At 39.3% G+C, this 10,144-nt stretch overlaps 1 pseudogene; it reads right to left on the reverse strand.

Moving 5' to 3' along the window:
- Nucleotides 1-6,326: 6,326 nt before the first annotated feature.
- LOC147445531 (uncharacterized) lies at nt 6,327-6,896 on the reverse strand (annotated as a pseudogene).
- Between the last annotated feature and the right edge of the window lie 3,248 nt (nt 6,897-10,144).

Below are 10,144 nucleotides of genomic sequence, written 5' to 3' on the forward strand. Positions count from 1 at the left end.
CTCCTGTTTACAAGATTAGCCGAGCCGTTAACGACACCGGACTTAACAAAATTCTAATGTAATCTTTAACGGATGACGGTGATGGAAATTATCTCTTGTCGCTTTATCTGCTTCAAGTCCCATTAGATTCTGCAAGCTTCAATTCAGTTTACTACCTCAATCATCAAGCCTTGATTATTATCGATTATCTTGCTCTTTATGCTCTTCACATTAACTTCCCCATGGTCTGCACTTTAACTCCCTCCTGTTCTTCAATTGCTATCCGAAGCTTTATCCCTTGCTTCTCCGAGTGCCTTCCTTAGCCTGCCCTTATGGTTCTTCTATTGCTTCCCTTCCTTAACTTGCCCCTTGGTTCGATGGAGTTCCAGAGCGAAATCTTTTGCTTCTTGGCTCTTGCTTAGCTTCGATGGCAATCGAGAAGCTTGCTTCGATGGAGATCGAGAAGCTTGCTTCCTTGGAGAGCTCAAGGAGCTTGCTTTGATGGAGATCGAGAAGCTTCCTTCTTTCACCCTTGGTTCTCCTTCTTTACCCCTCGAATCCCCTCTGAGCTTCCCTCACCTCCTCCTCTTCCTTCTTCTCCCTTCCTCCTTTGTTAGTCAAGGATGAGAGCGAGAGATTGGGAGCTTTTGCTTCCGAGCATGAGAGCGAGAGAGAGGGAGCTTTCCTCCTTGCTCGAGCTTCTTGCTCTTCGTTACGTTCTTCCTCTCCTTGCCCTCATTTTCTTTCCCTCTCCTTGTTTTTCTCTGCCTACTCGCATGCAAAAAATCCTCTTATTATTAGCATGCCCCTTCCCTTCAATAGCGCCCGCCGTTACTGACGTGGCACGAGAACTGGGCGTATGACGTGGCAGTGCCGGAATCCGACCAGCACGAAAGTCGACGAGACTGGTGTCGAATGAGGTCACCCCGGGCTTCTGATGCTTTCTCGTAACTGTCGTGAGCTCGTCCAAGCTCACTCGTGGCCGCTATGAGCCCCTCCTTCCCTGCCTGCGCTGCAGCCCGTTTTCTGAACGCCATGGCCTCCCTTTATTTTATTCACACCACCCTTTTAAAATGTGTTGGCCATTGGCCATGCCCCTTAATTGGGCAGGCGACCTCCCTTTGGTTGCCTTTGGGCGGCCATAGGTTGAGGCCATTGGGCTTCTTCATTTAATCTCAGTGGTGCTCCCTCCGGATAACACAAAGAACTGAACTGCTACAACATTGTGAGTGTGGCCTTAGTTATGGCCCTTGGAGAATATTTGGCGGGCACCACATTTGGTATACATTTCGGCCAAGGCACCGGGCGGCCACGGCCATTGTATTTTGGTCTTCACATTGTCGATGGTGTCAGAGCTTTCCACATCAAGGGTGATGGTCTTGCCTTGTTGGGTATATCCCGCAGTCAATGCATTCCAAGAGATCACATTCCGACTGGGTATATCCCGCAATCATTGGATTCCAAGAGACGTCATTCCGAACACGAAGCTCTTCAAGCACTTTTTGCACTTGATGAGACGTACACCACATTTGACTTACATGTAGCTGCTATCAATGCACTGCAGGAGATAATATTTTGGACAAGATTCTCCTCGAGCACTTACTTTGCTGCACTCCAAATCCCGAGCGAGAGCCAAAATCTCCTAGATGGCACTCCGTATGAGCCGACCGGAGTGGTACGGAACCGACCCCTGGTAAATCTTTATCGGCCAATATCTTGGCGACCGGAACTCCAATCACCAATCTGAAAAGACCAACGCGCTCTAGAAGTAGAGAACTTCAGGCCCATGCATTCATTTCATCTCTGTCACCTTAGCTGCAGTTGCCCGATCCGGTACGGATCTACAATCGACTTAAACTTCAAAGTGCCATAACTTCTTCACCGTAGCTCCAATCGACGAGCCGTAAAACAGGCCAGTAGAGCACTTCAAGCACTGCAATTCTAAATCATAATCTTCCATCTGTGCTCACTTCAAGAATACTCATTTTTGGCATAATTAAGGCATCTGTTGGTCCTTTTAAGCCGCATCTGGCATACATTAATCATTAAACTTGGCCTGTTAACAAGCCCTGATCACTGACCATTAAATGTGTAGCCTTCAAAGAAGCTTAGCTTGCATTTATTTTCTCTTTTTCTTATCATGGAAACGGAGCTGCACGACAGCGTATGATTTGCTTGCAGAGTTGGTAGTTGCATCTCATCAAGTTCACTTCATTAGCAATGACACCCTAGTGAGTTTCCATGCCTCATCCTGGTCTCTTCCCTTGTATTGATATTTTATGTTGATGCGTGAGAGCTATGCTATGGACATCCGTCGCGGCGACCCATAAACAACAATGTTTGTGGGATGAGTAGATCCTAGATCCACTAGTGGGCCATCTAGAATTAGAATTGGGAATTAGAAGCATCAACGATCAACCACTTGGCCATTATAACGAAGGCTTGAAATGTGGATCCAATTGTTAGTGTCTCCTAGATCCACCACTTGGCCATTCTAACCATGTCTTAAAGATAGGTGCATTCAGTGCTTGGCCATCATAACACTTGTAATTTTACACAATGTTTTTGGGATGAGTAGATCCTAGATCCACCAGTGGGCCATTTAGACTATGAATTGGGAAGTAGGTGGATCAAAGATCCATCACTTGGCCATTATATGAAAGGCTTGAATTGTGGATCCAATTGGCCATGTGTCCTAGATCCACCACTTGGCCATTCTAACCATGTCTGAAAGTTAGGTGCAGTCAACACTTGTCCATCATAACACTTGTGATTTTACACAATGTTTGTGGGATGAGTAGATCTTAGATCCACCACTTAACCATTTAGACTAAGAATTGGAAAGTAGGTGCATCAAAGATCCACCACTTGGCCATCATAACACTTGTAATTTTACACAATGTTTGTGGGATGAGTAGATGCTAGATCCACCACTTGGCCATTTAGACTAGGAATTGGGAATTAGATACATCAAAGATCTACCACTTGGCCATTCTGACGAAGGCGGGAATTGTGGATCCAATTGTTGGTGTCTCCTAGATCCATCACTTGGCCATTTTAACCATGTCTTAATGTTAAGTGCATTCAACACTTGACCATCATAACACTTGTAATTGTACACAATGTTTGTGGGATGAGTAGATCCTAGAGCCACCACTTGGCCATTTAGATCCTAGATCCTAAATCGGCCATCTTAGCATTATACATAGTTTGTGCAATGAAGGATGCATCCTAAATAAAATCAAAGTCGTTCTAATGAAGTTTTGAATGTTGGTGTGCATCCTACATATTGAATCAAAAATAGTTGTGGAAGACTAGGACTCATCTTAGATCCACCACTTGGTCAATCTAGAAATCATGGAAGAGTAGATACTAGCTCAATCAAAGATTCAATCATAGTTGTTGAACTATCCATCCATCCAAGGCCCACCACTTGGCCAAGCTTAATGGATTCTGTCAGAGTGAGTGTATTCTAAATCCACCACAAACATTTTTCACCACTTATCACATCCTTGATCCACAATAAGTGACTATTTTTAACATCTTATAGAAGCTTTGTTCCATTTTAGATCTACCACTTGTCCATTCTAAAAAGTTATAGAACACATATTGTTTCTTAGATGCATCACTTGGAGATTTTATCTTCAAGTTCTTGTTGAAGGGTAAGGGAAATCTTAATCCACCACCAAGCCACTTTGAGCAAGGTGTGAAAAGGAAAACTGCATGTTGTATTTAGTACTTGCCCTTTTGAAACAAATTAAGGAAGGTTTGGTGCATCCAAGATCCATCACACGACCATTCTAAACATGGTGGTGTAAGAGAAAAAATGCATCCTAGATTCACTACCTTTCCATTCCACTTGTCCAAGCCAAGATCTATTGAGTTATAGAGGACCATAAGATCCACCACTTGTATAATATATTCCCTATTGAAACATAGAGAGCCATTAGGTTCACCACTTGTCCAAGCTATGTTTCATTCAAGCATAGAGGACCATAAGGTCCCATTCTATACTCTATTCAAGAATAGAGAGCCATCAGGTCCACCACTTGTCCAATCTATGCTCCATTCAAGCATATAGAGCCACAAGACCCACCACTTGTCCAAGCTAAGATCGATTCAAGCATAGAAAAACACAAGGTCCATCACTTGTCTAGTCTATGCTCTATTGAAGGTATAGATCCATACGATCCACCACTTGTCCAATGAGCTAACTCATTCAAGCATAGAAAGATACAAGGTTCACCATGTGTCCAATCTCTGTTCTATTGAAAGACAGAGATCCATAAGGTTCACCACTTGTCTAAGCTATAGTCCATTAAAGCATAGAGGACCATAAGGTCCACCACTTGTCCAATTTATGCTCTATTGAAGCATAGAGAGCCATTAAATCCAACACTTGTTCAAGCTATGCTCCATTCCACCATAGGTAGCCACAAGGTCCACCACATGTCCAAGCAAAGTTCCATTCTAGCATAGATAGTCACAAGGTACACCACTAAATCTAATCTCTATTGAATCATAGAGAACCATAATTTCTACCACTTGTCCAAGCTATGCTCCATTTGATAATAAAGGATCATTCAAGAATAAGGTCTACCACTTCTTTCATTTTTAGGATAGACTTTGAATCTGGAAAAAAAGTGCACATGGGACTTGACAATGAAATTGTTTGTGTTGGTTGTGTGTGTAGAACCAATGAAGATTCAAAGTCCATCCTAAAAAGGGGAGGTGAAATGTATACCCATAACTTGGTGCTTCTAAGTAACCAAAATACAATTGAGTGAAACTTAGAATTACCATTTGGCCATTCGAAACAAGTCTTAGAAGGTGGTAGCATCTTAAACCAAACATTCCAAACAAGTTGTGGAAGGGTGGTTGGTGCACTCAATAAACTAGTACTTTTTCATTCAAAGAACATTGTGTAAATATGGGTGCATCCCAATTGTCCAATCTTAAAAGGTTCTTGAGAGGAGCAAGGAAATTTTCAATCCACCATCAAGACACTTTAAGCAAGGTATGGATGGAAAAGTGCATCCTTTACTCAACATTTAGCTATTCTAAACAAGTTTTACATGGGTTTGGTACATCCAAAATCCACTATTGGGATATTCTTAACGATACAATCTAAAAAATGCATTCAAAATGAACTATTGCATAAATTGCTAATGCATAAGTTTATGCTCTGATAAAATATGTACAATGAGATACAAATTCTTGTATGGATTATGTTTAACATGATACATGAACTTTGAAATAGATCTTGTGAAATTCTATGGATGTCCCTTTAGGACCAGATTTTTGTATGAATTCAAGTATTCATTGCATAACATGGCAATGCCATCACAACCCACAGTGTTTATCATGATACATACTCAGTAGTGAGTCGGTTTCAAATAGATTATCAATAACTTTCATATAAGGGACTTTACCATGAGATTTGATTGATATCAGATAAATTCATATTCTACAAGAAGCTCTTCACCACTTTCTATGTGGCGTAGGATTTCAACAAAAACATAGCCACATTTATCCAAGCTAATTTGTGTTGTAATGGCTTTATGCCAAGGTGGAAAATTGGGATCAAAAGTATAACATACATTTGGGCTCATACTTAGACCATGAGTACTATTTATATATCCTGTCCACACAATTGACATTTGGATCCTTCAAAATTGAGTACCTAGATGCCCTTGGAGATATCTTGCACAACTTCTTTCAAGTATCATGTAAATACTTATCACCGCCATAATGGATAATAGTCATACCCTTTTGAAGATGTGTATGCACAAAAATCCCATAACCAGCTCCTTGTGTATTGGAAGCTCGTACTTCAAAGATATACCACTTATCTCAAAGACTTTATCCTTTGGAATGGGAAAAGTTTGTATACCAAGAGGATCATCATGCCACACATAATGTGAAAGACATTGTCTTTTATATCTCTTATCATTTTTGAGATTGCAATAAATTTTTTTAGAAAAATATTTTGGTTAAAAAATATCAAATATTGTAGACTATGTTTTAGTTAAGTTTTTTATGCCATGAAGTATCAATTCAACGTAGTAAAGAATCAATTTTTTGTATGCCAATTTACATTAAAATATTTTAGTAGATATGTTACTTCAAATTATTGATGTAATGATTTATCTTTCCTACAATTTTAAACTATTAAGAAAATGTTCACTGCATGATAATTTTGAGCAAAATTAAAGTCAAATATCTTAAATCAATCATTAATATATTTGAAAATATACATGATGAAACTATCATTACATGTTTTAAAAACGATATGAAACTTATTTAAAAATGAAAAGCTTAATTACATGAAAAGTGGGTATAGAAGCTTAGCTCATACTTGCTTCAAGGTTCAAAAAGTCTATAACTGATATGGGTGTCTCACTTGTTGATGATCCTACCGTATTCGATACTCCTTGGTCATCAATGGACTGATCTAATTGATCACTTTGAAGTTTTACCTATTTTTGGACATTATCATGCTGATTTGCAAAGGTCAAAAGTCTTGTTTTAAGCTTTCTTTGGTCATCAATATTGTCTGCAAGGCATAAGACTTCCCTTTTCTGCTTGAGTCCCAACTCTATTATGTAGCCATCACTGAACATGTCAATAAGCTTTAAATATTCTTTGCAATACTTTTGAATGCATTGCTTGATTGTCAGCTCCTTCTTGAGTTGTAGAAACTCGACATCTGACAATTGACTCACACTTCCAAAATCTAGATCAAGGTGTCCTGCATCTAGTATTATGGATTTTGTCCCTGGATTTGAAGAACTAATAAGTCCCTCAAAGACATCTCCCTTGCTCAAGAACACAAGTGTGGTGAAGAATTCTATAGCACCAGTAAATTCCAAATGCTTCACATTGTGCAATGCCCCAACAAATTGTATTTTGACCATGTTTGTCATACTTTGCAAAGCAGACTGTAACTGCACATAGTCTTTATTATTCAAAAAAGAAAGGATTTCACATTGTGGTTCTGTTGACCCACCTGTAATAGCCATAATTCCATCGATGAGATCTTTGAATCTTCTAGCTGAACATTGTAGATTGCTCTCCAAATCATGTGTGTTGTCCAAGATACACAATCCTATAGGGATAGGGTTGTTTAGATGGCGCTCTAAGTAAGATCTTCCCTCCATTTGAAGACTGACAACATATATAGACCATGGAAGATCTATAGTTGAATCTGCTTTGTCTTTCACAATGTTGATCATCCATTGGATATATTTTCTTGCCTCTTCAGGAAAATCAATCTTCTTTGTACCACGTTGTAGTTGTGATGTCAGCCAAGTATCATAGAGTGTCAAGAAATGGGAGTAAACAACATCATTTATGTTGTATGTGGTAGAAAGCTTCTCCCAATTTTCACATGTATTATCCTCATTTAGAAAATTGAATTGCTCAAGCAACTCATCTTGAATAATTCGATCTTGTTTCAGTTGCTTGATACAATCAATCATGTACATTACACCTGGTGTGTCCTTTGCACTCTTAGACAAAACAATCATTCCACTCTCTATTTTTGTTTGAATCTTTTCTACTTCATCTTTGTTTGGACCACACAAATATCTAAAAACTGTGGCCGCTGGCTTCTTATTCTCTCTCTCTAATTGCTCCATGATCTTCAGCCAGCGATCATATATAGGATCAGAGTAAGTGACCATATGAGCTTGTTTGGTGATGAATGATGCACCAGCAGAAATCCTTGCCATTTTAAGGAATGCCTGCAAAACCAAAACAAATTAAATCTAAGACTTTTTGTTGTTTTATCATTATATAACCACGAGGGAGAAAGAAAAAGAAAACTTACATCCCAAAGTGTGCGAGATTCTACACCTTTCTTTTCACCAATGTTTGGACGTGATGGGCGTTTTGGAAATATACACTGATTGCGAAGATGCTTGAGAATTTCACTATAAGGTTGCTTAACATATAGCACCTTGTCCTCCTCATTTGCTATGGCTGATATGGCTGTTGTAACTTGTGGGGATGGATCTACAACAATCCGGGCCTTTCTTTTCTCATAAACGTGTATTAGATCCTGGGAGCCACCATCCTTTTTCATTTCTTGAAATCTTAACATTTTGGCTGCATAATTTGAGTGTTGTCCATCAATGATCCAAAACTTGTAGTGAACAAGTCTTTCTTCTTCTACCTTAGTACGTGTCATTGAAACTCCAGAATTTTGGCCACAATTCTTTACAGGAATTAGATAAGCACATGATGAAGGCCGATTTGCACTTGCTCCAAAGAAGAGCATACAATTTTGTACTTGATTAGGCTTTAGCTTACGACAATTATAATGATCAGGAGCAAGAAAACAATGAGTGATGGGAATCTTGTATTCCTTATACTTGAAAGGAAAGTATGCCGAATACTTTTCCATGCCTACTGTAGCACTCTTCTTTGCTTTTTTTGGACCTCGTTCTCTAAGAGATCAAGCTCCAAAAACCTTAATAAGGGTTGATTGCTTGTGTTCTTTGATCTCAAAATGGCCTTATCTACATCTGAGACACCAGCTGTTGTAACACCCCTTGCCTTTTTGGTTGCGGTCTTTTTAATTGATTTCTTATTCTTCACTTGCTTGCCTTTCAAAGCAATAATACTTGCATCTTGTAGCCTATTTGCACTGATATCAAATAAATCTTCATTCACATCCCAATCTCGTGAAAACATTGTCTCTTCTTTGTCTTTGACCATTTTTTCACACGTAGGAATTTGCCAATAATTGGTACTCAGTTTTTCTAGGTGTCCCAATTTAATCTTGGCCATTCTAACCATGTCCTAAAGTTACGTGCATTCAACACTTGGCCATCATAACACTGGTAACTTTACCCAATGTCTATGGAATGAGTAGATCCTAGATCCACCACTTGGCCAGTTAGACTAAAATTTGGGAATTAGATACATCAAAGATCCACCACTTGGCCATTAGAATGAAGGATTGAAGTGTGGATCCAATTGTTGGTATCTCTTAGATCCACCACTTGGCCATTCTAGCCATGTCTTAAAGGTAGGTGCATTCAACACTTGTCCATTCTAAGCAAGCCTTGAAAGGTGGGTGCATTAAAGATCCACCACTTGGACATTATAAGCAAGTCTTTAAAAGGTGGGTACAATTGTTGGTGTATATAGATCCATCAAATTGAATTTTCAAATAAAGTATGTAGGATAGGTAAATACTACATTCACTATTTGACCATTCTAGTAAAATTTTGAAAGGTGGGTGCATCCAAGATAAACCACATGGCCATTCTAACCAACTTTTGCAAGGTGGATGCAATGGTTGGTTTTCCCTACGTCCACCATCTATCAATTTTAAATAGTGTTTATAGAAAATATAGACCCTATATCCACAACTTGTCCATTCTAGCCAGGTATTGGTAGGTGGGTGGATACCGTAGATCCACCACTTGGCCATTCTAACCATGTCTTAATGTTAGGTTCAATTGGCCATCATAAAACTTGTAATTTTACACAATGTTAGTTGGATGAGTAGATACATGATCCATCACTTTTCCATTTAGACTAAGAATTGGGAAGTAGGTGCATCAAAGATACATCACTTGGCCATTATAACAAAAGCTTGAATTGTGGATCCAATTGTTGGTGTCTCCTAGATCCACCACTTGGCCATTCTAGCCATGTATTAAAGTTAGGTGAATTCATCACTTGGCCACCATAATACTAGGTGCATTCAACAGTTGGCCATCATAACACTTGTAATTTTACACAATGTTTGTGGGATGAGTAGATTCTAAACCCACCACTTGGCCATTTAGACTAAGAATTGGGAAGTAGGTGCATCAAAGATCCACCACTTGGCCATTATAACACAAAGGCTTGAAATGTGGATCCAAATGTTAGTGTCTCCTAGATCCAGCACTTGGACATTCTAACCATGTCCTTAAGTTAGGTGCATTCAGCACTTGGCCATCATAACATTGGTAATTTTACACAATGTCTGTGGAATCAGTAGATCCTAGATCCACCACTTGGTCATTTAGACTAATATTTTGGAGTTAGTTACATCACAGATCCACTACTTGGCCATTAGAATCAAGGCTTGAAGTATGGATCTAATCGTTGGTATCTCCTAGATCCACCATTTGGCCATTCTAGCCATGTCTTAAAGGTAGGTGCA

This window comes from Adiantum capillus-veneris, chromosome 12, assembly GCF_014529385.1.
Source record: "Adiantum capillus-veneris isolate H3 chromosome 12, ASM1452938v2, whole genome shotgun sequence".
NCBI classification, from domain to species: Eukaryota; Viridiplantae; Streptophyta; class Polypodiopsida; order Polypodiales; family Pteridaceae; genus Adiantum; species Adiantum capillus-veneris.